A 23859-nucleotide genomic window follows, 5' to 3' on the forward strand; every position below is an offset into this window, starting at 1 on the left:
TCAGTTCTTTAAGTCTTTCCTCATTGGACATGTTTTTCTAGGAACTACTCTTTATCTTAAAAAGCAATTTTCTCAAAGATAAGGGTTTCTGAATGTGTATTTTCTCTGTAGTCACCTAAATAGCAACACAGAGCGTAACCTGTTAGTAATTCCTTCCTTTCAGAAACTGCTCTGTATAATTAGCGGTTCACCAGAGACCTTCTTAAGCCAGCCATCCATCTGACAAAAAATTGCTTATGATTGCTACAGCATGAAATCCAAGGAAGTCACAAGAACAAAGAAAACTTCCTGGCTAATAATGTTTTCTCATGAGACCAAGCTTACCTCTATTCTCTGAAACTGCTGAAAAGGTACCAAATTAAGCCTGAAAACTGAAGCGAGCGTATCTGGAAGTGGCTGGAGGAAAAAAGGAAGAGGTACTGCCAATAGGCTGGTCAACAAATGTTTTTATGAAGAGTTACCAGGTCTTAAATCACAATATATGATCTACCTATTTAAGCTTTGCAGTTCTAGAGGTGTACTGAAATTTGTCATCTTTCACATAGCTAGCTGGATACTGAACATTATTTTGGTGATCCTGACATGGCTCCACTGGACTTGATTTCCAAAGGAGTTTCATGACTCCACAAGGCACTTGGCCTAAAATGCAGAAAAGACCCCAGAATGGCAAGAGCAATGCTTACTACTGTCTCATTTGGCTTTACGGATTTTCCACTGTGTTCTTTTTCCAACTGAAAAGAGACTAAGTCGTTTGTCTTTTTAATGTGTATGCTTTGTGCTCACTCCAGGAAGAAAATATCAACAGCTACAACTTATCAGCTCTTTCTCAGCTGTCCATTTCTCAGACTGGTTCTTATTTCTTACCTCATTAACCTTTAACCTCAAGATAAAAGGGCTAATTGATTTATTTGTTTATTTGTTTACAGGAGGTGAAAGATTTCTGAACCTGGTTTTGTGATCTCTGTAAACTCTGTGGTGAAAAAAGAGATTAGTATTAGTGTCTTTATAAAAATCTGGTGATCTTCAATGAAAAAGCTTCAGATTAGCAGCATTTTTTGACAGTGGAAAAATGTCAGACTGCTGACCCATCCAGAGGCCTGACAATGAGTCACACTGTTTCAACGGGCATAAGTCACAGAAAGTGGTATTGATTGACTTTAGTCATGATGCATAATGCATTAGTAAGAGCATCATTAACATGCATTGCTCCTGGACAGCACATCAGTTATTGCAGCGAGTGCTCCTGTAAACTTAGATTTTGTTGTTTCAGAGCCTGAGGGTAGTTCAAGCCTATATGCGTTCCTTCCCATTTGCAACAGAGCTAAAGGACATGGCCACAAGCATTTGCTGTGGCCCAGATGAAGACAAGTGATCCATTAAATAGAAGGAATTTAAATGCTTATGGCCATAAACCCATGAAGTTAGGTTGGAAGAAAAGAAACAATTTTCAATTTTTGCATGTAGCACAAACTTACTCTGGCTTGACAAAGTGGAGTTAGATGGTTGCTGGGATGTGCATATAGATACATAACGTTTTTGTACTCATTTCAGGCAGAGAGCTGGAGTAACGCTCCCATGTTACTCCATTTTGTCAAGACAGAGTAAGTTTCTTTACTAAAGGAGTCTGCAACAAAAGGAGTCAGAGTTTAATACTGCAGCCCAAATTTATGTACTGAAGTGGGAGATACATGACGTTATTTACATTAGGCTTCCCTATACAATCACTGGAGGAAGTCAGGCAATTCCAGAGACTTAGAAGGGCTAAATCAATCACCTGCCAGAGGTGTATTCAGTAGAGAGAAAAAAAGGAGACCAGTTCCAAATGGTTTTGAATTTGGGAATATGAAGGTGCTACCATGTGCCCTCAAGATCATCCAAAAGCTTCCCTGAATGAAGAAACAATTAAACCAACTGATGAGTAATGCAGTATGTGATGATGTTAGAATAAGATGAAGATCTGGAGGTAAGTGGAGATCTGGAGAGTTTATGCACAGTGGAAGATGAAGTCAAGAGCTACATTTTTTGGATACACCTGTGTCCCATTTGTAGCAACGTGATGCTGCAGCTGCAATGGGATGTTTCCTTCTGCCCTCCTGCTTTTCCTAAAAATCACCAAATGTATATTTAGGTAATACCCATTGAACCAGCTGTGGGACAGTGCATTGGCAGGCACAGAAACGGCCAGCAAGAAACTGCCATCAGATGCCTACGAAGAGGGATAGGGTCTGTTAAACACACATAGATCTGCAGTGTGACACCAAACCAGCAGCTGTCATGAATCTGGCCACTGGGCATGAATAGGTCAGTCTCTTCTGTGAAGGGCATCTCACAAGACACCACCAGTACAGATGACAGAGACAGTGAGGAGGTCACAGCAGCATGCTTTCAGCAGTCCTGCATTGCTCCATGCACAGGACATCTGCTCCTCTCTTCTTAAAAGAGGACAGTCATAAAGAACATATACATGTCTTTTCCACTGCAGACAGGAACTCTATACTGGAGCCATTAATTCAATACCAGAGCAATAAACTGGCAGGTTTACTATAAGTCTTTAAAACTGTTCAAAAGATTTTAAATTCCAGTCAACCCTCAATCCCATTTGGTCTTGATCTTAAACCAGAACCAAGATCTTAACCAAGTGTATCAGCAATTTGTCTTTGTGACAGTGCCTAAATCTGTGCTCTTAAGATCTTCTTTACTCACAAAAGACTGTGAACTTGGCCATGACCTATACTGTCATGAAGCGATGTGTTGGGGGGTCATTCTCCCATACGCATGTGTTTCTCATATGAACATTTCAGTGAACTTATGTGATAGACAGAATAGATGTTGGCAGGTGACAGCATGAGATCTTTAAAGCCTGTCAGTGAATTATGTATTTTTCCAGTCATTTTCTACTCTGAAGAATGTTCTGTGTGTCTAATTATAGCAAAACTGTACAGATTGTGTCAAAACTGCCCACTATTATGCAAGCTGTACCAGCTACGTCTGACAAAACATGCACATCGCCTAATTAAGAACATTTTAAAACTGACTTCTTTAAATTAAGAAAACCTCCCAACCTTCACTTTTTGACAACTTACTCTGAGATTTTTGTAGCAGGAGAAGAAGGAAAGCAAATATATTTTAGATTTCATCCCTCATTTCTTAACTGTATAGAGCACTTTAAAGTCACAATGTGCAAACAATAAGTCAGAAAGAAAGCCTTTGGCTTGACAGATTGCCGGGCAGAGCATAAAATAAAATTGTGTTGTTCTGAAGATTTGAAGTACAGAATGTAACATGCTTGAATTCTTGGTTATTTTAAAGATCTCCAAATGTTTGGACATAGCTTAATATGACAGCTTAATTCATGCACCTGTTTAAGTTAACTCTTGCTGAGTTCTTGTGCAAGAGAGCAGAACACACCTTTGCTAACAGTACAGGAGGACTTCTAGCTCAGCTTTCTGAAACTACAGTGTGTGCAGGGAATAGCATCAATATAGGGAGCAATTCCATCTGGCTTCCTTCTCTAGTGCAATTCACTTTCATTTTGTGGCTACAAATGTACTTTGCAAGGTAGAAACTTTTTCAAACATTCATAATTTTGTTTTCCAACCCTAGTTTGGAAGTCCTCATTTCAATCAGCTGCAATTTGATGATGAAGAAAGACCAAATTCTGCACTTAAGAGGACTTCAAGTCAATTCCAGGTTACTTGTGTGTGTTCTAATTTCCCAGGGCCATGCCAAATTTGTTGGCCAAAACCATACAATCAGTGAAAAATAAAGATCTGCAGAGAACCTAAATGCAGGTTTCGTGTCCAAGAACTGATCAGAGGGCAAGGAAGGGAAGAGACTCTTACTCACCTCAAAAAAACAAATGGATTTAAAGATTCTACTGAATACCAGAAATGTGTTTACAAACAGCTTAAAATTATTTCACAGTGTCATTTCCAAGTCAGGTGTACAAGAGCCACAAAAATAACAAAACACATGACCTGATAAAAGCTTGCCTTTTACAGTGAGGTGGAGACACCAAATTGACATATTCAAATGGCAACTTATTAAAAAGATGGAGTCTGATGGTAGAGCTCAGCTCCTGCCTCACCCATCGACACAAAACCCCCGGAGTGCACAGGCAGCACATTGCCTTGCAACAAAGCTCTGGGACAGGCTGTGCCTGGACATGTCAACAACTATCCTCAGAATCTGCTGCACCCTTGTGTTCTCAGATCAGTCCTTTCTGTCATTTGTGAACTCTTTGCAGTCAATGAAATTTTGCTTAGTTTTTGAGTTGAGTTGAAAATAGCAGTGTAGTAAAAGTAGCTCTGTTACAGCATGACTGACTAACTAAAGCCACCTTCCCAGCAGTGTGACAAAGTAGTATGCCAATGAACACTGGTACTGGATCATCCTCCATTTCCACATTGTTATTCTATTTTTTAACATCTTTTTTTTTTCAAGACTTTCAAGCATTGTGATGGAAAAACAAGTGATCGACTAGGATAAGCAACTAATGAGTCCAAATGTTTTGGATACAACACTGGATGCATGAAAGGAGAAGGAAATTCCTCTTGCTCCAAAGTAGGTAGGTATTGACACCTGAGCCAGGTGTGTAAAGGGAAAGAAGTGCTTTTTGGCCTCAATACCCACATTATATTGGCCAACAAAACTCCCTCTGTATGTTTATCTCATAAACTATTAGGAATGGGACTGATCTCATCTGAAGAAAGAGAATTGATTTGTACAGCCATGAACACAGGATTTAAATCTCAGTAGACACAATACTGCAATAGTGTGACAATAGGAACCTGCAACATCACACACCTCTTTCCAGGGTTCTTTATAACCTCTAAAAAAAAGCTGTAAAACTTCTAATTCAGTAACTTGACATTGGTGGTTCAGTTGCAGGTAGGGTAGCTTATGATCGGACTGATTGGGTGCTGCTGGGGGTTGTCACACTTAATGGTTTTGTTTGTCCTAAACCTGAAAACATCTTTATAGGATACACTGGGATGGTCAGGTCAGCTGCTACTCACAAACATACTGTACATTAAAAATTCACAGAAAAATGTGATGTCCAGTTCCAATGACGCAATTAGCTGATTACACAATTTAAACTGAAATCTCTTTCAGGGATTTTCTAAAAAGATCTTTTTTCCTTCTTGGGCAATCAGCTCTGATTAAGGCTCCTTACAAGCGTGTGACATTTGTCAACAGTTCAGCCTACCTGCTTGGGAGGAAAGTCAACATTGCAACAGCGTTCCTTGACTTACAGAGTTCATGGGACAAGTCTTCACTGGTGTTAACTATGCCAGATTTAACCAAGAGAACTGGACTTCATGACACTTAAAGACCAAATCTAAGCACTGCCCAGTATAAAAGCTGCATTAGTATCTTTGATGATCAAATGGGTTTTTTTACTTACCTTTCACAGAGGTCACCACATTTCTAAATATGAAGCACCAACGACGTGAGTATCAATACATGGATTAGTGCAGCTCTGTAAAGCTCAAAAAAATTTTTTTAAAACATTCACTGAAACTAGCATGTGTCAGAACTTACGCTGCAGTTTATAATTCCATCATTTTTCACATCAGTATAAAAACATTAAAATCACACAAGATTAAACTAATCTGATCAAAGAGGCCAAAGGAAGGAGTTTTCCTGGACAGCCCCTGCATCATAGGTGCTTTAAAACTTAATGACTTGCAAAGAATAAGGTAATTGTTTATTTTAAGTGGCTGAGCAACATGGGATTTTTCATGGGTGAATAGCACAAAGACCTCTGTGAACTGACAGACTCCCTGTAAATTTTAGACTGCCCTTTTTTGGTAGAGAGACACATCAACATTTGGGTCATCCAAATTTCTCCTATCTTGTGCAAAGTGGTTTTTGGGCTTATAAACCCCTGGCTGTTGCAGAGGCCATCTGCCAAAGGGAAAAGTGATATGCTTTTCTCCAACATCAAAAGCTAATTCAAACAACGACGCAGGAGAAACCAATGGAATGTAACATGATGAACTCATCCAAAGATTTTCATTCAAAAAAATGGTATTAATTTCAAAATCCCCAGTCAAGAAGACCTCAAATTTGATTTCTGGTTAAGGTTTTCAGTGCTGAAGGAGATTAATATGGGCTTCAAACAAGCATTCAACAGAAACAGATTTAGAATGAAAATCTCCAGGCTTCAACCCATTGTCTTCCAGAACTCATTTCAGCAAGAGAGAAAATGTCAGTTTGAAATGTTTTTCCAAAAGGCTGTTGTCCAACTTCAGGCCTGTTTGTATCTCACTGCCTTCTACAGGCTCATTTTTCAGCCCTTAAATACATGGAAATCCAAGTACAGAGCACATGAAACAGACAGGTGTTATAGTAAACTGTTATTGTGAATAAAGGTAATGCTCCAAGAAATAGTTAAGTTTTAAAAACTACAAAAGTCAAAGTCTCCAGTGATACACAAGCAGAATTTGGAATAAGCATTGCTCAGCGATGAGAAAAGCTATTTAAAAAAAGATTCACATAGATGTATAATTGTGTAATAACCTTATAATACTAGCTAAAGAAACTGTTAAACCCTAAACTGAGTACTCTCTGAAAGTCTGTGATCAATAATGCTTTTACATTGTATTTTCCGGGCTCTTGATTTGTAAAAACTGTGTATGTCTAATAAGGAAATCATCTAAGAAGGTTAAAGAAATTTGATTTGCAAGAAGATAGAAGTATAGGGAAAAGGTCTATGAAAATTCAATACCCTTTTGATCATATTTTTACCTGGAAATTAGTATTAAAGCAATTCAGAAGTGTTGATGAAAACCACTTTGAAATCTAGATGAAGAAATTTTTCCGTTTCTGAGATGGATCAGAGTCCACCTCAATTAAAACGAGTAAAAGTATGACTGCATGAAAAAAACCCTGCCTCGTTCAAAGACTGGCACATTGTTTTAATCATTTTCTCTCACTGTTTTTAATATTGTATTGAGTGAACCCGATGTTTGGTAAGAGTGAGAATAGGTGGGAGACACTGAGACTCTTCTTTTAAAACATGGTTATTTCTAGTCACAAACCAAGTGCTAGTAGAACACCAAATACTGCTATTTCACCATATCTGCAATAAAGTTATCCAAATCCCTGAAGATGGCAAGTGTTACTGTCTAAAGCGGTAAATTACAAAACCACTTTCTTCATTCTTTGTTCATACCTTAAATAATCAAGAAACTGCAAAATTAATTTTATGTAGTCTTGAATACTGTGAGAGGAACAAAAAATATTGAATTTCACATATTTAAGATACTACTTACTCAAGGAGTCATATATCCAGTCCTGCTTGCCCTACTGTTCTCCAATGAAGACGCAATGTCTAGGTTTTGGGGGTTTTTTAATTCTCGAATTAACTAGGCAATCTGTTTTGGCGCTCATGGTATGTTGCTTACTAATTGCATGAGTGTACTGATTTTGAGCAGTTCTCAGTCTTGCAAAGGCTGATGATTTTAGCACTCATAATCACTGAAAGATGATAAATTCTTTTAGCTGTTATTCTAGACAGTTGATTTACTTTTGTTGGAAGAGAAAGAGCATGATCGTAAGTGCAGAAATGAATTGTTTAATGGATTTTACTATACCCATGTAATACCAAGCCATAAGTAGTTATGAAAATATCTTCTTGAAGTATGGAATCCTGACACCTGGAACTGGAGGCATTTCAAATGTTGAAAATGTCAACATGGTTTTTCTTCTCATTTACACCTTGAAGCACTGCTGCCAAGCTCACGGAGACAAATGTTTCCTTTTGGGTTTGCACATCTCTTTTTCAGGCACTGATCCATACTAGTACTGCTAATTAAACTGTGAAGGTTCTCAAACTGCTACTAACAAGCATTTGGAGGAGGAGATGTTTGCATGACAATCTGCCTTGTGAACTGCAAAAAAGAATTACAGCTTCTTTATTTCAGTTGTTCCTGAATCAGCTAAGCAACTGGTCTTGTCAACTGAGCCTCTCACTTCTGAGGTACATAGAAGAAACAGCTACTACTTGGGTTATGAATTTTTCCTGCTTTGTAACCTCCCAGCTAGGAGCTACATGCAGGATTTTTAGGAAGGTGAATGCTGCCTGACCTGATGTTGTCCTGTCCTACTAGCTATCATGGATATAGTTGACAGTCCCTGCCATTATTAACATATGTACTGCACACAGCAGGCCAACATCAGTTGTGTCACCTCAAAGTGACATAACCTGGGAACTAGTGATCAAAATCCTGGTGCTGCTTCTTAACCAGAAAATGTTTTATTTTCTGAATGCATTCCAAATACATTATTCAGAGGTCCTGAGAAAAAAATGAGCACCATCCTAGAGTGAATAAGATTAGTCCCCCTCCCCACCCCAGTTATTATAGTTCCTTCTATCGGCATATGGGGGAAAACGTCTCAGCAGGGGTTGCGTTATTGATTTCCTGAGGGTCAGGGGCATACTAACTGTGTTCAGTATGGTATTTCTTAAGTCTCACTCTGGTAGGCATAATCGTTATTGCAAAGAGATGATATGACAGTAAGATGACACAGAGGAAAAAGAAAGGATAGAAATTGCAAATAGAATAAACAATGCAATGACAGCAGATATCACATTAGCTGGATCAGTCTATTTAGGAAGTGAGAGGACGCTGAAGGCAAGGGTGTGCTCAGAGCTGAAGTCACAGACCAACTCTGTAAGCACGCCATTGCCTGTACTGATTTTCCAATCAAGGGTTTAGTTTTCAGTGCTGAAGGATATCTTACAGTGAGAAGCTGAGACAATGAGGGGTTTGACAGAAGCCAGGGGTGTATCTGACTTGAGATGGCAAGCAGCTGTCCAAAGCTATGTTCATATTGGTCTGAGCTGTAAGATCTGAATTGCTTTGTCAGCCGTCATACCGATTTACATTTACAAGGTAGGTTTTTAGCTAGGGACTTCATATTCAATTGGTTTAATGTCAGTTTGGATCATCCTTTCTCATTATGTTCTCTTTCACAGCGCCAATACTAACTGGTGGTGTCAGCCACAGATAATTGATCTCTCCTGTTTAAACTTCAGCTAGGTTGCTCCAGATTGCAGTGGTGACATCTTGTAAAGTATGTGTTATCTTAGAGAGCTGGGAAGAAAGATTTAGAGGAGGCAGTACCACGTCATGAAAATGGCAAGACATTAGCTGCTGTAAAAATGTCTGGAGGTTTCTGCAGCAGATTGCGTATTTCTTTGGATCTTGTAAGATTGGATTCAGAGTCTAGATTTAGAAACTGTATCTCTTGTTGAGAGTGCTTTCAGAATCACTGACTCACAAATACAGGTAGACACAAACTGAAATTACAAGATTAGGGCTTCTAAATCTTGCTGAAAAACTTCAACATGGAAAAGACTCTGTCCCTAGGATTTCTGACAAAACCCCATCATTCAGCATGCTAAACATACCTCTCTATGGAGAACTGGGTTGCAACACTATTATTGAAATCTACAATATACCACAGTAAATGTTATATAACAGAGTAGCTTAAAGCAGGTAAGGCAAGCATGACAAATATTTCAGAAGAGGATTCACAGGCTCCTCTGTGCTCACAGGCAATTGTCAGTTTATACTCACTTGCTAACACAGATCCCTGTGACCGTAATTGTTGGTTTTCAAGATTTGAGTATCCTAAACATGTCCCTAATTTGCCCAGTACCTGCATCCTATAATTATATTAATAGAAAAGCCTATTTTTTCAGTGTCATAGTGAGGACATGCAGACTACAGTGGCAGGTTTCTTCTGAAATTTAGGATGCATGGGATGTGTTAAGATTCATGTAAAAAAATTATTTTGTACAAGTTTAGAATATATGCAGTAGGGACAGTTGACCCCTCTTCCTGCCCAGCAAAATAGAGCATTCTTTTGTGTGATTAGTGATTATAATGCACTAAAGGCATCAGAAATTATTATGTTTTTTATTTATACACCCATTTTTGGTTTTCCGTTTCAAAATTTATTTCTGTCTCAGTTAACTGAATGGTACTTTAAACATGCAAGCAAACAATGTGTTTATGTCTAACATGTTATCATCATACAATTATCACTGAGAAGTTACTAAAGGCAGAGAAACAGCTCAGCATCACGAATCTCCGCTTAAATAGTGAGGAAAAAAAAAGAGAAGGTCTGCAGATGGAATTACTCTGCTCTAACCTTTAATTTTTGTCTTTCTAGACAGTCATACATGAGCTAGTCACCTAAGGCTCTCTTAAGAATTAAAGGAGAGAACTAGGCAATTTTAAATCATGAATCATCAGACCTACTTTACACACCTGCATCACAAGCTGACTCATCCATTTGAGTATATTCACTTGATTCCTACCAGGATCCTACAGTGATTAGCTCTGATGTAAATGTTTGCATTGCACACATCCACATATAGTTTGACCATTGTGCATTTCCTTTAGCACAAGACTGATTGCAAAGCTGAGATTCCCACCATGCAAGTTTTGGTGTTTTGTGGAAAGAGCTTAAGAGAAAGGGTGAGGTAGTCATGAAATTACTGAGGAGAGGAAGCATGTTTTTGATATTTGACTCTTCTGGCCACTGGTAAAGAAAAGCTCTTTCTTCCAGAAATCATGCAGAAGTCCCCCTATAGAAACATTCCTCTCCCTCCTGTGGAGCCAGCACAGTTTATAGAAAATACTTTCAGTGGTAAATAATTGAAGTACTGTCTTTGTAAAGAGATCAAAGGCACAGTCATATTTCCTCTAGGGACAGAAGAATTTCCTTGTCTGCTCACTAAGTTCCCAGAGAAAGTACAAATAAGACATGCCTTTCTCCAATTTCAACACCTCGGTGGTCAACATGGGTAGAATAAAATGCCCCAACTCAGAAAGGAAGAAGTAGGTTGTTATCAGAATCTTCAGTCTGTATTGTATTAGCTTTAAACAATAGTTTAAAGCTAATACAGATCTTTAAAGTTAAAACAGACCTCACTATCCATTAACAATTACTCTCCACCAATTTAGGTTTACTCTTAAGATTATCATCTAGCTCTTCTGTATATCTACAACAAGCTTGTCCCTTGTTAGCCAATCAAATCTGACTATAAGAAATTAATAGCAAAGTGAACAGAGTCTGCTTTGCAGACTAAGTAACATGTAGAGAAACGATCAATAATACTATGTTATTTCTTGGCTTAAGCTTGAAGCAGAAGGTCCAGGAGACTGTGCAGACTCTGTCTACTCTCCACAGCATACAGTTTCTGAAAAATAAACCAGGGCTTCTATAGCTTTATCAGCAAAGTAGATCCAGTTAGATCCAAACATTTACAAGAGACCAATGGACAGTTGGTCCTAGAGATTCAGGTGCTAGCTTTAGAAGGCTTGGAACTGAAATTGCAGATGCTTCAATGCACTTACACATTTTCTCAGCTTCAGTTGGTGGGTATGAGCTTCACGTTCACAGAGGAAACACTAGAACACACTAGGACAACAGGGAGATGGTTCTCATGTTGGATGGACAGTTCAGATCATAAGGGAGGAAAAAATACTGGCAAGTCTGCCTCAGAAGAACTAATCTACTTATAACTCAGTTATTGAAATGGTATCATGAACACAGCTTTAACAGAACCTTTTAATCACTGCTTATTGCTTCAATTGTCTGTTCTGACATGGAAGAGGTTTTCTCCACTGCAACCATGTAGAGATGGTGGCATTTCTCATTTTATAGAATCTTCTTTAACAAATGACAGCAAAATAGGGAGTTCTATCAAAACACTGATTAGGCACTTTGATGTCCCAGATGCGAGAACGAATCTTAGGGTTGTTTCAAATCCTTGGCATCCATGACCAGAAATTTTGTGTGATAGCAGCATATTCACACATTTACTGCTGATCTTCTCAATCCCAACTTCTCTAGACTAAAAAAAAATCATATCATCTTTTTTCTTCAGTCCTAGAGACACCTATCTTTTCCAAAGATATATGATATCCCATCATCTGATTAAAACACAAGCAGATGTTTAAATTCCAAGGAAATCAGTTTATCAGTATAATTTTGCATTTCTCCTTCAGTTTTTACTGAAAGAATAAAAGAATAAAGGAAGTGTAAAATTAATTAAGAATATATTGAGGACAGCAATTCCCTCCCCTAGTCAAAAGATGTATTAGCTGACTGTCCATTAGGTAGAGTCAGACTGCAGTAATATTGCAGCAAAGCATAGAGATTCCCCGGAAAATTTGATTCGTTCATGAAGAAGCTGTAAGACAACTTGTTTTTTCTTTGAATCTGGGCAGCAGTTTGGAGCACTGTGCACATTACTGAAAAAATCCAGTCCTAAACTGGTAAATTTCTAAAGCCACATTTGCTTGGTATTTCAAGAAATTTTAGAATGCAATGGAACTATCCATTTTATTCATTAAGCATATACAACTGAACATTTTTCATAACAAACTGCATGTTTACAAATTAGTAGCTTTCTTTCCAAAAAATTCCTCATCAGTAATGCACTTCCCACTACAGTCAAGAATACATTACATTTTTTCTTCTTTATGAAGGTAGAGCCCATATTGTGTCTTTTTGAAAGCCCCATCATAGTCAGATCTTATTCTTCATCTAGCACTAATTACCATTCAAGAGCAAACAAGGAATAAAGGAGAAGCTTTCAGGAGTATGAGTGCAAAGAATAACTCTGGGGATCCTAGGGAAATATCTTGGATGTGAGATTTTTCTCACATCCTACACAAAGAAGTCTCACATATTGGAAAGGGAAATGTTGGTGAGATTGATAGCTCCCCATTAGTAGAACTATATCCAAAACTACCAGGTACGTCAACTTGTCATTACCTTCCTCCACTGCTAGGTTTGGCTTCTTAAACCCCTCATTGGAAGAGTGAACGTCTGGCTCTACAGACGAAAAGAGATGAAGGTTCAGCTGTTAGGAAAAGCATTTCTCCAAGAGCTTGACCAGTTCTTCCTAAAAGCAGAGTTTTAGAAGACTAACCAGCATGTGCAGACATCAGGCAGGAGGATATCTGTTGAGTTCTGTATGGGTTGTCTCTGGTAAGGATATGGAGATCCAGCCACCAGGAGGTGTGCTCAGCACCTTCTCTTAGGGAAACATTAGTACCAACTTCAAGCCATTCTTCCTCCTACGCTATGTAGCTTTTCCGTCAACATTTCAGTTATTATCACAACTTCAAAGGACATGCAAAACTCCCTCAATTTCTGTCTGTAGAGAAATGGGAGTGCTTCAAGGACAAGACTCATCCTTCAAAAACCAAACAGACGAGGTGAGGAACATGGGCTGACCTTTCCCTGACTGCATGGTCTGCAGAGCCTGCAGTGTTAGCTCAAAATGCTAGAGGTGGACTTTTGTGACGGAAAATAGAGACATTCAACTAGGAGAACGTGCTGGAGATGGCAGGTTGTAGGAAGCTGTAAAAGTTCGCAATTGTCACACATCTAAAAAGCACAGGTTACGTGCCAGCGTGATTCTTGCACTTTGAACATGTTTAACTTTCCACCACTGGACTGAACTGTAAAGGAATTGCTGAATTTGTCTGAGAAGAGTTGTGTGTGTACAGGGACAAAGGAGAAGCTGTTATTTTCTGATTAAATAGGTCTTATTCTACATGCTGAAGAAACAGAAGTCTGGAATTACAGCATGAGATTGTCTAAACCTTTGGAAATCAAACAAACTATAAAAATTATTAGGTGGACTTTCAAAAGTGAATTTGTAGAAAGAAGGCAGAAAGAAACCAGCCATTGGTCAAACTTTTTGGGTAAGAAGAGACACTCTGCAGTCACAAGTCTGTGTGTTTCCTTTAGTCCTCACTTTCAGATCTGGTGAAGGGCTTATGAATAGTGATGCCAACAACAAGCATTGTGCAGTCTGAGTCACCAGAAAAGAGTCTCCATCGGAGAGAAAGGAAAGTTTGGTGCTAGAATACCAAGGCTTTTTTGAGGTGACATGATGCCATTATACCTGGGGCTGTGCAGCTCTTGAAGTTATTCATTTTCTTTTGCTATTTCTGTATACAAGCACTTAGGAGAATTAAGGGTGTTATTTCTTGTAATAACCTGTAAGCCTGTGGATTGCTCTGACTTAATCGTACTTGTGTATTGCCTATAAGTTTCCTAGGATGTAGAGACTTTGAAAAGCCATAATAAAAGAAACCGAAGCCTCCAATGAGTCACAGTCGATGAGTCATAAGTGGGATTGGCTTCTAAAGGTTGGCTGCCCTCTTGCAGACCTCCTCTTCAAAATTCCCAGCAGTTGTCATGCTTTCTCCCACGCTGCCCTGAAGAGTGGGAAGAACTCAGCAAATATCCACACAGTCACCTTGCTGTCCTCTAAATCCAGCTCTCAAAATGCCTAGAGAAGAAGAAAAAAACTCAGTGGGGTGAGTCCATTGCTGCATTACAATTGTTATATTTTATTACAGCAAAAGCGGTGACTTTTATCGTACTGTTATTGTTGATTCTTTTGCAACATATTCTTTTTTGTCTTGTGTGAGCTTTCTGGGACAAGGACTGTCATATACATGCAAATTTGTCTATTGCCCAGAAAAAGTGTCTAAGGTCCATCTTAAGACATCAATAGCACCAGGCAAACCACCACATTAGCATGCCACTGTTAAATTGTGAGCATATGTAAAGAGTATATACTTTAATTAAATCTGGATTATGTATGGGAGCTGTATCAAATCTTGCAGTAGATGAAGAATAGCCCTTCTTCCCCTGATAATGGCCTTAGCAGATGTTTGGAATTGAGCAAAGAATTCTGAATTCAAATAATGGTTCAAAAGATCATTGTTGGTTCAAAAACCACCTGCACATACTCCAAAAATAAAGTCTTTGCCAGTGTCGTCAGGAGAGGCCAGTCAGATTGGAAAAGAGACAGCTGGGCCACTGAGACAAATTTTTCACAGTGTCTTCAATAAGACTGTTTCTCCTTAAATTTCCTTCTAAATTTAAAATTGAGAAAGTTTGCCAGTACCTTCTTAAGTAGGTACCTAAACCTTTGATAGGGATGGAGATCTTTTCAGCTGAAGGATCAGGTAAATTGCTTGGACATAAACCCACATCTAGTTTGATTAAACATATCAGCATTCTTTTCAAGAAGTGAGACTGCTTGCACAGAAATGGTAGCCTCAGTCACTACAGAAAATAGCTTATTCATACCAGAAATACATGGCCATATATATCCTTCTCCAATTATACTACTGCTGCATCCCCACCAAGGAAACCAAAGATTCCCTTGGTGATGTTCAATAATAATCTAGCTCATCTAATATGTTGAGACTTAGTGAGCTCTGCCTTGGCCACACACTCGGAAAAAAAGCCATTGTATCAGGGAGGTGTTGTTCTGATGTCCTTAAAAGGTCCCTTTCAACCCAAAGATTCTATGATTCTATGATACTAAGAAATACATGTGGGCAGACTATCAAAACCTTTGTCTCAAGGGTAAATGTGAAAAACTCAAAGCTTAACTTGACATTTGCAAAGGAAAAACTGATCCAGTGGTGGACTTTGCCATCTGCTTTGAGGGCAAACCTACTGCAGCCAGGGTTGCAGCTGCGGAGAGTTTGGAAGCACAGTATTTTGAATGAACAAGTGACACTAGGCAAGGGAAATCACAATGACCACCAAGGTCAAACACTATTGGCTTTCCTATCAGAGCTAGAGGGAAACAGTATGTAACTAACCACAGGTCATGAACAGCAGAAGGTATTTCAGAAAAAAAGGCAAAGTTGGATCACCAAAATTTTAAACAAACTGTGCGTAGGGAAATAGTTTTTTCGTTTTTAGATACGGGAACATTTCAGATACTGGATGGACAGCTGGTCAGGAGTATGCATGGACTGAGGACTAACTCAGGGAATCTTATTTTAAATGATGATCACATTAAGGACTCATGTTGGCTTGAATGGCATATCTCAGCCTGAAGCAGATTCCTCATAAGCCTGATGCTCAGAGAGCACAAGGAGCATTGGCATCCAGCCAGTCCTGCAGACAGTGCCATCATGCAGAGGAGCAGCTCTGCAGGGAAAGAAGCAGCGGCCATGGCAACAGCAAACTTCACAAGAGCCAGGAGAACACCTGGCCACCACAAAAGCAACATCATCGTCACCTGCAGTAGCAAGAGGACATCTACTAGCTCATGGCAAGTGATCATTTCCTTCTGTTTCGCATTTGTGGGGCCACATGTGAAATACACTTGGCAGTTTCGGGCCCCCTAAATACGTAAGAGACGTTGGAGAGAACCCAGGCTAGGGACTCCCAAAATGCTTGTGGGGTTGGGGTCTTCCACTATCTAAAAATCTGCTCTGTCCTTACAGGTAAGATGGAACCAGACTTCTCAAACAGGCACAGTGCAAGGATAAAAGCAAACCAGCAAAGTAAATTCCTTTTAGACATAAGGGAAATATTCTGATTTTGCCAGAGTGGCTGGGCATGGGAACAGGTTCCTTAAAGAAATGTTGAATCTCCACTCTTGGGACATTCAAAATTCAACTGGGCAAGTCTCAGAGCAACTCTGCAGATAGCTTTCATTTGAGCAAGAAAGGAGGTTTGACTAGGGACACCCAGAGGTTCTTTCCAACCTGATTGTTGAAATATATCTAAGAAGTGTGGTGTCATGGAGAGGGAATATATACATTAAAATAAGCTAAAATTAACTTCCCTTCAAAAAACTAGTTTTAGTACTTTTTTGTTATATACTAGTATCCTCATTCCACTGTAAGTCACATTTAAGATTTTTTTAACTCTGCTTTTTTCATCTTATTATCTTGTATTTCTAAATGCATTCTTAGCTCCACTTTCATGTTTTTATTTTACTTAATTTTGGAATTTAGCACATACTTATTGTCTCTTTATTGTTCTTCTCATTGCTGTTTATACTTTACAGAATCACAGAATCATTAAGGTTGGAAAAGACCTTTAAGATCAACAAGTCCAACCATCAATCCAACACCACCAAGCCCACTAAACCATATCCTGAAGTGCCACATGTTTTTTGAACACTTCCAGTGATGGTGACTCCACCACCTCCCTGGGCAGCCTGTGCCAATGCTTGACCACCCTCTCAGTAAAGAAATTTTTCCTAATATCTAGTCTGAACCTCCCCTGGTGCAACCTGAGGCCATTTCCTCTCGTTCTATTGCTGGTTAATTGGGAAAAGACACCAACACCCACCTCACCTCAACCCCCTTTCAGGTAGTTGTAAAGAACGATGAGGTCTCCCCTCAGCCTCCTCTTCTCCAGACTAAACAACCCCAGTTCCCTCAGCTGCTCCTCAGAAGACTTGTGCTCCAGACACCTCACTAGGTCCATTGCCCTTCTCTGAACACACTACAGCAATTCAATGTACTTCTTGTAGCGAGAGGCCCAAAACTGAACACAGGGTTCAAGGTGCGGCCTCACCAGTGCCCAGTACAGGGGGACCATCACTGCCCTGCTCCTGCTGGCCACACTATTGCTGATACAGGCCAGGATGCTGTTGGCCTTTTTGGCCACCTGGGCACACTGCTGGATCATGTTCAGCCGGCTGTCAACCAGCACCCCCAGGTCCCTTTCTGCCGGGCAGCTCTCCAGCCGCTCCTCCCCAAGCCTGTAGCGTTGCATGGGGTTGTTGTGGCCCAAGTGCAGGACCCGGCACTTGGCCTTATTAAACCTCATACAGTTGGCCTCTGCCCATCGATCCAGCCTGTCCAGATCCCGCTGCAAAGCCTTCCTACCCTCCAGCAGATCAATACTCCTGCCCAAATTGGTGTCATCTGCAAATTTACTGAGGGAGCACTTGATCCCCTCATCCAGATCATTGATAATATATTAAACAAGACCGGCCCCAAAACTGAGCCCTGGGGAACACCGCTTGTGACCGGCCGCCAACTGGATTTAATGCCATTCACCACACTCTCTGAGCTTGGCCGCCCAGCCAGTTCTTTACCCAGCAAAGAGTAAACCTGTCTAAGCCACAAGCTGTGAATTTCTCCAGGAGAATGCTGTGGGAGACGCTGTCAAAGGCTTACCACAACCATAGCCTTTCCCTCATCCACTAGGTGGGTCACCTGGTCATAGAAGGAGATCAGGATGATCAAGCAGGAACTGCCTTTCATGAACCCGTGCTGGCTCCATAATCTTCCCCAGTATCGAGGTCAGGCTCACAGGCTTGTAGTTCCCTGGATTCTCCTTCCAGCCCTTCTTGTAGATGGGCATCACATTGGCAAGCCTCCAGTCATCTGGGACCTCCCCCGTTAAACAGGACTGCTGATAAATGATGGAGAACAGCTTGGCAAGCTCTTCCACCAGCTCCCTCAATAACCTTGGGTGGATCCCATCAGGCCCCATAGACTTGTGGGTGTCCAGGTGGTGTAGCAGGTCATTAACTGTTTCCTCCTGGATTATGGGGCATTTATTCTGCTCTCTGTCCTTGTCTTCCAGCTCAGGGACGTGGCTACCCTGAGGATACTTAGCCTGGCTATGAAAGACTGAGGCAAAGAAGACATTAAGCACCTCAGCCTTTTCCTCATCCTTGGCAACAATGTTCCCCCCCATATCCAATAATGGATGGAGATTCTCCTTGCCTCTCTTTTTGTTGTTAATATATTTGTAAAAGCATTTTTTGTATCTCTTACAACAGTGGCCAGATTGAGTTCTAGCTGGGCTTTTGCCTGTCTCACTTTGTCTCTGTTGACCTAACAAGATCCTTCTACTCTTCTTAAATTGCCTGCCCCTTCTTCCAGAGGTGATAAACTCTACTCTTTTCCCTGAGTCCCAGCCAAAGCCCCCTGTTCAGCCAGGCCGGTTGTCTTTCCTGCCAACTCATCTTGCGGCACCTGGGGACCGGCTGCTCCTGAGCCTTTAAGATTTCCTTCTTGAAGACTGCCCAGCCTTCCTGGACCCTTCTGCCTTTTAGGACACTATCCCAAGGGACTGTCTCAACCAGTGTACGTGCACAGGCTGAAGTCTGCCCTCTGGAAGTCCATGGTAGTGGTTTTGCTGACCCCCCTCCTTACTTCACCAAGAATCAAGAATTCTGTCATGTTGTGGTCGCTAAACCCAAGACAGCCTCCGACCACCACATCTCCCACCAGTCCTTCTTGGTTTGTAAACAGCAGGTCAAGCGGGGCACCTCCCCTGGTGGACTCACCAGCTGTGTCACAAAGTTATCCTCCACACACTCCAGGAACCTCCTAGACGGTTTCCTCTCCGCTGTGTTATTCTTCCAGCAGATGTCTGGTTAATTGAAGGCCCCTACAAGAACAAGGGTTAGCAATTGTGAGACTTCTGCCAGCCACTTGTAGAATGCTTCCTCTGCCTCTTTGTCCTGGTTGGGTGGTCTATAACAGACTCCCAGCAGGATATCTGCCTCGTTGGCCTTCCCCCTCATCCTTACCCATAAGCACTCGAGTGGGTCTTCACAGTCATTGAGTTCTACACAATCAAAACACTCCCTAACATACAGAGCCACCCCACCGCCTCTCCTTCCATGCCTATCCCTTCTGAAGAGCTTACAGCCATCCATTGCAGCACTCCAGTCATGACAGCTATCCCACCATGTGTCTGTGATGGCGACTAAGTCATAGCTGTCCCGCTGCACAATGGCTTCCAGCTCCTCCTGTTTGCTGCCCGTGCTGCGTGCATTGGAGTAGATGCACTTGAGCTGGGCTATCGATTTCACCCCCAACATAGGCATGCTGCCCCTAGGCTCGTCTCTAGTGAGCCTGGTTTTATCCCCTTCCCCCTTCAAATCTAGTTTAAAGCCCCCTCGATGAGCCCCGCCAACTCATAAGCGAGAATCCTTTCTCCCTTGCAGATAGTTGAACTCCACCTGGTGCCAGCAGGCCCGGTGCCGTGTAAACCGCCCCATGGTCAAAAAAACCAAAATTCCGCTGACAGCACCAGCCTCTGAGCCATGTGTTAACCAGGCGTGTTTTCCTGTTCCTTTCAGTGTTCCTCCTGCCTCTGAAGGGATTGACAAAAACACTACCTGTGCTCCCGCTTCATCGATCAGTCACCTCAGTGCTGTGAAGACCCTTTTAATCGCTTTTAGACTTCTTTGCACAACCTCGTCGTTGCCAACCTGCATGATCAACAGCCGGTAGGAATCAGTGGGCTGAACCAGACCAGGGAGTTTCCTGGTGACATCTCTCACCCAGGCCCCAGGGAAGCAGCAGCCTTCCCTATGGGTTGGGTCCCGTCGGCATATTGGGCCCTCTGTTCCCCTCAGAAGGGAGTCACCTACAACAGTCACCCTCCTTTTTTTCTTAGCAGAGGACATCTTGATGCATGGGGCTGAGTGAGTCACCCCAGGCAACACCCTGGATGGACCTTCATCAAGGTCCTCATGTGCCTGGCCCTCAAGTCCCAGAGCCCCATGTCTGTTGTGTAAGGGCAGCAGGGATGGTGAGGGAGGCCGGGAGGGGATTCACCTGCCGCCCCGAGCAGGGACCCGTTTCCTTCTCCCCTCGGCTCTGAGGCCCTCTCCTCCTGCCCGGCAGCAGGAGGGCAAGGGGATCCCCTTCTGCTTGCGGAGCCTCCACCGGCTGCCCCTGCCTCAGTGACGGCCGGGGGTGGCTCCACCGACCCATCTCCCCCTCGCACCCCCTGATACCCCTCAGCCTCTCCACGGCCTCCGCCAGCTCCGCTCCAGGCCGAGCAGGTCGCTCACCCGGCCGCACCGCACACGGGCGCCGTCGCCGCCGCCGCTCCGGCACGAGGGACGGGCTCAGGCCCTGCCTGCAGCCGGACACCGGGACAGCCGCGTGCTCGAGCGGGGGCTCGGCCTGGGCCGCCACATCCCCCCTGGCCACGGCTTTGGGCGGGCCGGGGGGAGACCACGGCGGGGCCTGGGCTGGGCGGGCGATGGCCGCTCCTCCAGAGAGCCCCTAGTGCCGCGGGGGAGCTGCGCCCCGCCCGCGCGCCTTCCCCGCGGGCCCCGCCCGCGCCAACCGCCGCGCCACGCGCCGCTGCCGCGCCCCGCCCCGTGCGCCCGCCCCGTTCGCCGCGCTGCGGGTCGCTCGCGCTCCCGGGGGCCGCTCTGGCACGTGCGGGGCTTCGGCCGCCGCCGCTCCCGTCCCCGCCCGCGCGGAGTCGGCGCTGCCGCGCGCCAGGAGCTCGCGCTGCCGGCCCGAGGGGGCGGGGCCGGGGCCTCCTCGCTGTCCCCGCGCTGCCGCCTTCGCGGTTTGGCCGCTTCAGGAAGGGTCCCCCGGCGCCACCCCCCGCTCCGGAGCCCTTCGCCTCGGTGGCTTTCAGCCTTAGTGATATCTTCATTTGGCTTTGAGAATTAATGAAATTTATCAAGTTAATCTTTGTTTTTAGGTCTCAAAGTAGTAAAAAAGATTAGATCATTAGAACACGTTATCGATGCCCAACACAGCCACACACAACCATGAAGAAGCAGTGCCAGGAATCTTGTCACAGCTGAAGGGAAGGTCGAGCCCGGTCTGGATATTGACGCTTTTTGGTAGAAATAAGCTTCTTTTGTTTTTTAAAAAACAACAGGAAGGGCCCAAGCAAAAAGCAGAACATTGACTTTTGCAGCTGATGGTTCCCTCTTACTCAAGAGGGCTTTTTGTCCATCAGTTTTACCTTTCTGACTTTTATACAGATCTCCTGTATATGAAGTGGCTCTTCTCTGCCCCAACACTTTTCCCAGAGGGGCAGGGCCCAGACCTGTTAGGACATTTTCATAATTTTTTTAGCATCAATTTAAAACAGGGGCATATCGAAACTGGATTTTACAGCTTTACTCCCTCTGAACAGCTTTATTTCCTCTGAGCAAGAGCTACAGCAAGAAAGAAGAGAGAACTCCGAATGTGTGTGCAAGAATAGCAGAGGAGAAGTGAAGGGGATCCTTCAAATTCCTTTTAATGCCGCCTGTGCCACGGGAGAAGTAACCAGAGGTGGAAACACAGTCCATATACCTCCACATACGAGATCCATCATCCAGCTTCATTCTGTTTCTGCCTCTTGTTTAAAATGCAAGCCCCGACGATGGTTTACCTGAACAAATGGGAAGATCAATAAATAATAGCACTGAGACTTGGATGGTTTGTCAGGGAAGCCTTGAAATTGTTAGTATTTCTTCTCTGTTTCTTTGGCTACAGACAACCCAGAGGGAACTTGCTTAGATCAATATCCATGAAAGCAATAGTACTTTTGAGCTGTTGGGAGTCGTGTTCTGGGATTGTCCCTTATTTCTTTCACTTACTGAAGTTTGTAAGTCCACACACAGGAGGATGGAACAGTGTTAAAGGTCTGAGTGGAGAAAAACAACCCAATTTACCAAAAACAGCTGCTGGGTGTTACGGTTGGACCACGGGAAGTGGATGGAACAGGTTCATCGGTGCTGAAGAAATTGAGGTGTATCTGAAAGGAGAGGAAGGGCTTCTGAGTCCTGTAGGCTTCACACATCAGGGGAGGAACAGAAAGTCCATCCCTCATAGTCTTTGAGTGCTCCCTGCTCAGCCCTGCTCCTCATGATGTGAGAAATTAAGAAATGTCCTACAGATGCTGCTCATGCTTTTCTCTAAGAACAGAACAGACACATATCTTCAGGGGAGTCTTCCTGCCAAAAATGTCCACACTACAGATCTAATATACAGATCTATATTAGGACGAATATATTATGTGTTTGCCTAAGTCAGCAGAACAGATCTTGAAGATCTACAAGTTTCCATTCTGGTCTGTGCTTCTATGTATAAAGCTGCCTTTCCTGACCTAAGAGAACTCTGTGTGGATATCAAGTTATTATATGCAGTAATCTACTTAATTTGCAAAATGAACTTAGAGAAAATTCATCTGCCATAATCAACTCCATGAGATACAGAACAATTGGTTTTGATTTTTTAAAAATAGACATAGATATTCTAGAATGGATGCATAAGCATGTAATAAGTTACATTTAAGTGTTAACTGCAACCGAAAATATAGGAAAAATCTTCTGGATTTCAGCTCTTCTCTTAAGATCAGGAAAAATTGAGTCAAAATGGAAGAGGCTTTCAGAAGGCCTGGGAGGAGGGAGACAGACTGGAAACCCCATCATGGGAAGAAATGAAAAAAAATTTTTTTTATTGACCCTATGAAGGTGACAAGCTGAATGGAAGATCTGATTGCCATTCATAAATGCATTGGGCTAGAATTGAAATCACTAGTGAAATTAAGACAGGGTAGGTACAAGAACAAACATGACCAGTAATATATTTGTGTTGGAAATTAGAAAGATTTAGCCATTTCAGAACAATGAAGTTCTGGAACAGCATCCCATTAGGCCTTGCAAAAAGTAATTAGTTTGCAAAAGATAATAAACTAGTAACTCTCATATGTCCCATGAGAACTGTGGAAGATAGGCATAACATTAAAAATTATCTGAACAAATTAAGGATATGGTCTGAAATAAACAGGATGCAGTTCAATGAAGGAAATTACAAGATACTACTTTTAACTGTGAATAATCAACTGCATGGAAACAAGATGAAAAATTCCTTGCTACAAAATTCTGTAGAAAACATACCTGGAAGGAAGAGTGGGTAAAAGAAACCGTGAGTCAGCCTTACCCAGAGACACACACTTCCTACTGAGATGCCTACAACATTGCTGTCAGTGTAAGGTGTGTGAAGAAAAGCATCTTGCTTTTCTCAAGCACTAGAAATGTCCCAGTCACTATAACTGCAGAAATGGATAATTCAAAGTCTAAAAAAAAGCAGGAGGAATTATGAGAGTTTTGGAAAATAGAGCTTCTAAATGAAAAGCCAGAGGAAACCAGTGCAGTTTAGTTTTAAGGAAAACAACATTGCTTCAAATAAATGTAGTCAATGAAGGTTTGAAACACATGAGTCTTTTATTATTATTATTATTATTATTATTACTAAGTTAGGCATCCTGTTGTTATTA

This window comes from Phaethon aethereus (genome assembly GCF_964289735.1).
Source record: "Phaethon aethereus genome assembly, chromosome: 4".
In the NCBI taxonomy this organism is placed as follows: domain Eukaryota; kingdom Metazoa; phylum Chordata; class Aves; order Phaethontiformes; family Phaethontidae; genus Phaethon; species Phaethon aethereus.